Raw genomic sequence first — 8,511 nt, forward strand, 5'->3', positions numbered from 1 at the left:
GCGTTCAAAACCTCGGTGCTGGGGCACGTACGGTGCTAGGAACTTTCTACACGTTAAAGGAGAGAAGGAGGAAAAAAAATAATAATAATAATAAAGTATTGCAGAATTACTTCAAAAGATCCTTTAATCGTGAATTGCAACCAGAGGAGCTAAGTTCTCCCTAATTAAACAATAGCTTTAATTTGCCTTCAATAGCCTACATTAAGGCACACTGGTGAGCTGGAGAGGCACTTTTTTTCTCTCTTAAACTGGAATAATTGAAAGAAAACTAGACAAGGCATCACTGCTCCTTGGAGAAACTCAGGCACAGGGTCTGGTGCATACAAGCACCACCAAAAGGGTTCAAGTCCAACTGCTGCCACAAGCTTTCCATGCAAGTCCATCACTCATTGCACCCAGAAATTACATGCACTTTCCTTCACTACCTCCTTGGTCTGCAAGCTCAGGGGCACAAGTGTTTTATAACCATACAGCCCCTGGCAAGCAACAGGGTCCCCTGTCTCCCTTGGGGTTTGCAAGCACCTCAAAATCCTGCCATCCCACAAGGGCAGGAGATTCAGTACTCCCCATGGCAGGGCCTCTGATTTGGAACAGACCCTCTTGAGACCCACAGATAGTACCAAGGCAATAATTTAAGTTACCACTTGAAGCGAAAGGCAGCAGACCTTGCAGCAAGTTAGTTTTGAACTGGAACATCAGCCCTGCATTCGCCCCAACACCAAAGGGAAAATGAACCCTCTTCTCCAAAATGGGCCTCAGGCCCAGGACTTGAAGCAATTTCACCAGGGAAAAGTTGTTTTGCACTTGCAGTTAGCTTTTTAATTGACCTCAGCGTTATATCTTTCTCTGTGAAAGCAAAACGCTGAGCATTTAAGCAGGTGGATTTTCAGAGTGTGGACCCAATCCTGCGTTTGTAAAGCAACATCCAGTTTTGCAGATAACTTCAGCAAGAGCAAAAGCAAAGTCCCTTATGTGACATTCACAGTCCAGATGTGTCTCAAGCTCTATCCCACTTGTCTGGCTGTTTTAAACACACTGTGTCCCCAGACCCTGCAGTTGCTCTTAGAGCTTTAGACACTGGAAAACTTCTTTGTGCCCACGCTTGCAGTGATTTATCAAAACAGGCTTTCTCTGAAACACTATTTGACTTTTCCATGGGTTTGCATTTGACAAAGATACATGCCAGCTCAGTCAGAAAAATAAATGCCACAAAACTTCTCCTTTAAGGAAAAAAAACAACCCCTAACCCTCACAGCCCAATGCTTTAGAAATGCTTCCACATGCTAATCAGCCTCCTATTCAGCTCCAGACTGAATGGGACTCCAACAATGACAAAGAAATACGCTGAACCTATTCCACATTTCATCCCCTTCACTCAAAATGTTGCTGTTACCTTGGTTTTCAGCCGCTTTGTGGGAGCTGCAGCAGAATGACAGCTGCATGCTAAAGCTGTGGGGATGGTCAAGAAATGACGAGTGCAAGATGAAAAAAAAAAATTGTTCTGGATCATGGGGAAAAAATGTGGAGTTATTTGACGACAATCACTGATGCAGCAAACTTTGGGGTTTTTTTTTTTATTTATTTTTTTTTACAAAAGAGGCCTCTACTAAAACCAGAGCCTCTTGTGGTGAGGCAGCAAAGGGCATTTTTTTTTCTTAGCTTGACAAATAAATATGAGTGAGCTAAAGCCCCGTCCAAGCTCTTCCTTTGAGAATTAGTCATTTGTGTCAGGTTTTATCAACTGGCAGATGTCTCAGTGCAGCTTTGCCCCCTCTACATCCTTAACTAGAAAAATCTCATCTCTTATTTAAGGAACAGATGAGCTGGTTCCTGCTGCGATGGGTGATGTAAGGTCGTTTTCCTTTTCTGCAGAACACGGGAGTGTGGGAATGGAGCCACCTGAGGAAGCTTTCGCAGGAATAAAGGTGGGAAGCTCTGGGACAGGTGCACACATGTCCTAGGGACATGCTTCAGCCTTGGGAGCTGCAGACTTCCTCCGAAGTTGCACATCTCTAAGGATCTGATTTCAAAAAGATAACTCAGAAGGCAGGTGATGGCCTGGCAGAAGCACTGAAGTTTGCAGCTTCGCTGAAATTGTTCAGAATTAGAGGGACCTCAGCAGCTCTGAAAACCTCACTGGGCACCTGGGTGCATCCATACTGGAAATATTGCCTCCAAAGTGTGCCCTCACCCTTGCCCTGCTCCAGCTCCCCGCCCACACACAGAGGTGATGCTCCTTCATGCTCCCTGTCTCCTCAGATTAGAAATTCCCAGAAGCACAAACCTCCTCTGCGACATGCCTGGGCAGGACCAATGGCCGCAGGACTCAAATCCTGGCACAGGACTTCTCTAGGGCTTCGGCTGGGCTGCAACCCAGGAATTGAAGGGAAAAACAGCTCCCCAAAAAGTAAGAGCCATCTGATCAGTGATCAAAGAGCAGCTTCACATGCCTGCTGACACCAAACTGATTCACGGTTATCGACCTCAAAGGAGTTTTGCTGCCTGCCATCAGCTTACTGTCCATCCAAAATTACTCCTTGAGCATCACTCAGAACAAAAATACACCCGACGTTCACTGCCCAGACCTGCTTATCAGCCATTTGCCACACTGTTTCTGACTCTCCCTTTGCAAACCAACACTTTAAAGAGTAGTGGGCTTAGCAGAAAAGTCTTGGAAGCCCTCAAAATTCTTGGGGTCCAGGACCAGTTGCCAACGCCATTGAGCTACTACAGAGTCCAGAGCCAAGTCCTCACTGTCAACTTCGGTGGGACAATAACCGGGTCTGGGCTCACTGCTCACTCCAGCCAGCCTCAAGCTGAGCCTTGCAGCCAGGCCCATCACACTACCCCAAAGCGAAGGTCATAAATAACTTCCTGAGCGTCAAGAAGACAGGAAGCCCAGATCCCATTTAGCACATTGGCTTTCAAATTCCGTGGCCAGACATTTTGAGGCACACGAGGATGTCTCAGCTTTGCATAAGCACATGAATTAACAGTGCTGCAATCAATATCTGCGTGCAGTGCCTGTACATGGATGATCAGACACAGGGGCACTGCTGGAAAAGCTTTCAAAAATGGCTGAATCTCACTAATTTACAATAAAAACAGTTGAAAGCTAATTACAGGATGCTGTGCAGCTTGTCACTTCCTCCGCGCAGCAGCAGGCTACAACCCTGACACTGCTGGGAGACGCGAGCTCTCAGAGGGAGCATCATTTGTTTGAGGAGGGATGGTTGCCCAAAACCACTAACCAGTAACTTTCACTTTTTCTGTTTAACCCTGTGGAAGAAAGAACCACACTGTTCTCCTCTCCTCCAACCAGCAAAGCTGACTTGGCTCCAAGAGGTACAGCCTGCTGCCTGCAAATTCCCAAAGCAGTGAAGGACACCTCCATGCCACAGCTACCTTCAGTGTGGAGGACAAGGTCTGGGTTAGACCAGCAATGCCAATGCAGCCTCAATTTGCTTTGTGTCTCATGCACTGTAGGCAAAGACCACTGCTGTGTTTTATCAGAAAGGCTGAAGGCATCTCCCAAGCTTCTCCGTACCATGGTCAACAGAGCTTTCATGTCTTTTTGAGCAAGGCATGAAAAATTATGGAAAAGCACTAGAGGATTATGAACGCTCTCCCCTGATTCAGTGTCACCAGCATTGTCAGACCAAATGCAGCTTCTTTTGAGCTTTGGCTGACAGCCCCAGCCTGGCCCTGCAGCTCCTGACTGAGAGCACCATATGCTCAGATGAGACAAGCTCATATATGGGTGCAAGCTACAGGTAACCCTGGAACAAGAACACACGGCCTTAAGAACATGAGCATTTTCAGATCATCAGAAGCTCTGGAGTTACATTACGTGTTCTGCTTATAACATTTCCTTGATGCAGAGAGTCAGTTTTCAACCCTCTGTCTCCTAAACATCCAATGCATGTGAAAAACAAGCCCACTTACGTGACCAGCTTGAAAGGATGGCGTTTACAGGAATTTCTGGTACTTGGAAACCCACCCAGACAAACCTAATTTTCAAACTTGTTAATACATTGTCTTGGTAACAAACTTAGGCTTAAGGCAAGTTTTCCAATGCCTTGCATCAAAAGCCATATGAAGACACTTCAAATTCCTCCTTCTTGGTGATATTCTGCCTCCTCAGGTCTAACTTGAGGAGCAGCTTCTGTTGATCATGATCCCACCATCACAACTAAGCCATCGCGTGCAGCTAAAAGACATGAAGGGATTCTTGAGCATAACTTCCCGACAGCTGCTCCAACACAACCCCGTACACAGACACCCAATCTGCCCTAAGGAGCTTTTCACTTGCTAAAATCGTGGAGCAGGTAGTGTTTCTCCAAGGCAGATGTCACGGGAGAGAGCAAAACAGGGAAAGATGGGGGGGCTTGGAAAGGGATATGAACCCCACCTGGAGCACTGCATCTAGTTCTGGAGTCCTCAGCACAAGACAGACATGGACCTGTTGGAGCAGGTCCAGAGGAGGCCACAAAAATGTTCAGAGGGCTGGAACAGCTCTGCTGTGAAGAAAGGCTGAGAGAGTTGGGGTTGTTCAGCCTGGAGAAGAGAAGGCTCCAGGGAGACCTTATTGTGGCCTTTCAGTACTTACAGGTGGCCTACAAGAAAGATGGAGACAGACATTTTAGCAGGGCCTGTAGCAATAGGACAAGGGGAAATGGTTTTAAACTAAAAGAGGGGAGATTCAGACTAGATACAAGAAATAAATTCTTTACTGTGAGGGTGGTGAAACACTGGCACAGGTTGCCCAGAGAGGTGGTAGAAGCCCCATCCATGGAAACATCCAAGGTCAGGATGGATGGGGCTCTGATTAACCTGACCTGGTTGTAGATGTCCCTGCTCACTGTTGGGGGTTGGACTGGATGAGCTTTCAAGGTCCCTTCCCACCCAAACCATCCTATGGTTGTATGAATGTCCTTCTGAGAAAGGGACCACATTGATCCATGAGGAGATGTGATGGGACGGGGCAGCCTCTTCCCAGCTTTTGTTGAGACCCCCCAAGCCAAGGTATCTGCAAAGCCAGAGTGAAGGCTGGGTGCAGGCAGGACCCCCACGCACGCAGCAGTGCAGCTGCGGCACCATGTTAGCGAGGGGGAGGCACAGAGGGATGCTTTAGCCTCTGCTGTGCCAGGGGTCCTGCAGCTCTGCCACACCAGCCAGCGGAAAAAAAAAAGTCATGAAGCATACTTGGAAAATTGACTTCAGACTTTATCATTACAGAATAAATGCTGGATTACTTTAATTTACCTCTTTTTTTTTTGAGGCTTTATCATTCATTTGATTCTCATTTTCAAGCCTTTTCTTTTTTCTTTTTTTTTGTAATATGAAACCTGACCTACCAAAAAAACCCACCACAACTGCAGAAGCCAGGGCCCTGAGACAGAACAAAAAGAAAGAAAAAAGAAAATACATATATGACAGCACTGGTATTAAAACCCCAGCTGGCATCCAGCTGCGCGGGAGGGAAAGCCGCATCCGGGGAGGGGGTTTCCCTGCTGCCCCCCCAGCCCAGGATACAGCCCCCCCCAGGGACCCACGGAAAGCTGCCGATCTCAGCACTGGCTATGTTGATGCTGGGACAGGAGGGTTTGAAGGCTGCTGCCTTTCCCCACGCTGCCTTCAACAGGCATGCCCTTGTTCAAGGCGCAGGCAGACCGGGCAACCACAACGGTCCCTTCTGGATTTCCATGGATGAAACGGGAGCATTGTATGAACAAAACGGAGAGGATGCAGTCTGCTCCACCAGAGCAAGCTACAGAGAGAAGGGCTGGAGATTTTTTTTCCCCCCTCTCGTTTAAGTCATTGCAGAGAGAGATGGAGGCACGCAGACACCCTTCCTATCTGAGATGCAGGCACTGAAGAGGAGCCCTGGTTTGCAAGACTGTGCCCGTGCAGCGCGGGTTCCCCAGCTGTGGTATGCAAACCATCTTTGGGCGGTATACGGAGGCACATGCATCTGGAGGATATGCCGTCAGCCTGTATCTAGACAAACAAAGTCAGACCCAAACAGCCTAAGAAAGGTATGCATATTAAATTGAGATTTAAAGGGTACAAAAATAATCTGTTTGATCTGGGAGTCATGTTTACATTATTTTCTGTGCTCACTACAAACAGAGATGATTAAAAAAAAAAAAAAAAGTGTCATCTACTGTAATTGTGATCCCATCTCCTGCCTGTCTCAGCAGCAGGTACACAGGATTCAAAGCACTTCTGGCCATGAAGCAGTTGCACGTAATTCTGCTTTCCTGGAGACACATCTTCAGGCTGGCCAAATTCCACCAACTCAGGACTCCAGCAGATTTATACCCCTGAGGACTCAGTCTGCCATAGGTACAGCATTTCCTTGTTCTGCAATTAACACCTCAAGTATAATTGTCACTAATAACTTGCTCTTGATAGCTTTTTTTGGTTTGGTTTTTTTTTTCTAAAGCTAATGCAAAAAAACCCCAAAACAAAACAAAAAAAACACCCCAAAACCACGTGTTTTAAACACCTCCAAAATATTTCTCTCTCTTTTCTTCCAGTCATCTTTTGCTCCCTTTGGTCTTTGAAGAGAGGGTCAAAACTAGGTATCATGCTTAGATGCTGACTGTTGGTTTAATAAGAAGCTTTCCAAGGCTCAAAAAAAGCTACTTTACTCCCAAGGGATTGGTGGGATACAATCACACAAGCCCATGCTAAGATGCCAGCTCTGCAAACCTGCCTTTGCCAAAGCACTTCCAGACCAGCCATCCCCAAGACCAACCCTGCTGCCTCACAGGGAGCTCGCTGCCGCCAAGAGATCCTACAGGTATTAAAATAAGCAATACATAAACATTAACGATCAAACCCGATCTAGAGATGCTCAAAACACAATGACGACTCTCCACCCACACAGCTTCTCGCGTGTGGTATGGACTCAGTCCTCCCCCAACACGGAGAAGACACGGCATGAAGAAGACAACGCCAAGGTGTTGGGACTGCCCGGTTGGTTTAGTACAGTCAGATCTTGTTGTCCCTGGCTGAAAATAAGAAATGGCTGGGTCAGCAGTTCCTTCAGGAGTGTACAGAAAGATGTTACCTACACAACAAGTGGGCCCTGCATGGCAGGATAGTCTTAAAAATAAATAAAAAAAAAAAAAACAAAACACCCAACCCAAACAAAGCAAAGTCGCTTAGCTCATCAAATTCAACTTTACAGGATCCAAATAACTCTAACCTCATCCCTTGTCTTTAATTCCTCCCACTCCTTACACCTAAATGACAATCCCAGGCCTGTTTGCAGTGATTTTTGTGACAGAGCGACAGGGCCTCCAGCAGAGCTCAAACCCTTTTTGCTTCTGAAAGCTGGATGACAATGCCAATTTTCTACACAGAAGAGGGAAGTTAAGAGTAATCTAAACTGTTAACCCAAATTATGAGATTATATCCCCACTTATATAAACATGTCAAGGTCCTGCTAGTGTAAATATTTACTTTCAAAGTTCATTTTAGCATCAAGCTCACTACAGAAGAGGAGATGCCAAATTTGTGAGAAAACTGAAGAGATATTAAGGTCACAAGAGGCCGGTTCATCTGTTGCTTCAAAACCTCTCAAAGGCAGTAAAACTTGTGTTCTACAAATTAACGAGGATTGACAGAAAAGAGAAAATTAAATTAGAGACGGAAAATAAGAAGGGCAGTAAATTATGGGCAGTTTACATCTCACCAGCTTGAAACATATGCTCCCATAAACCCCATTTCCACCAGCCTAGGAAGCAAGTATGCCAGATGAAATCCCTCTATTTTAAAGCACAAGCAGGACTTTTTGGAAGCTGTTCTACCTGCACAAGCTGCACAAATACAAGCTACTGAAGACCCTCATCTGCCCCATCAGCCTTGCTGACATAGCCCTCCCCTCTTCCGAGATTAAACGCTTGACTTAGTGCCCATCGGCAGAGTACAGGTGGCTGCTCACAGTTTGCTGAACATGAGGAGTCCCTGCCAAGGGGAAAAAAAGCAGGTCTGAGAGGAGTAAACTTAACCCTAAATGCTACATCTGTGGGACCAGGCTCCAAAATATCCCACCTCAAGGGTCAGGGCAAGAGGCTTTTCCCCACCTGGCCTATGTCTCCTGCAGAAAGGTGGTGGCTGGTTGCAGCAGCTCCATGTAGTGCTGCTTCTGGGCAGCAAAACTCCATGGCACCATGGAAAGCAGCCCCATGGGACTTGTCCCAGCCAGAGTCACACCAGTGCCCCTCATTAACAACTCTATGCTCCGGGCAAGAGGTGCAAGAAACTTGGGGCAAAGGGATGGGGCTGTGATTGGGCTGAGGATGACCAGATGAAGGTAGAGTGAGATCCTCCCATCACACCTCTTATTTTGCTGCTCAGAGAGCTCCCTGCAGCTCTACAACATGAAGACACCAACCAGCTTAGCAGGAGCAACTTCAGGCTCCCCCAGCTGAGCTCCTCAATCACATTTTCAGATGTGTCACAGTGACTAGCAAGACAGGGACAGGGCAGCGGGGACTC

The sequence above is a fragment of the Antrostomus carolinensis genome, unplaced genomic scaffold (genome assembly GCF_000700745.2).
Source record: "Antrostomus carolinensis isolate BGI_N321 unplaced genomic scaffold, ASM70074v2 scaffold13230, whole genome shotgun sequence".
Taxonomy (NCBI): Eukaryota; Metazoa; Chordata; class Aves; order Caprimulgiformes; family Caprimulgidae; genus Antrostomus; species Antrostomus carolinensis.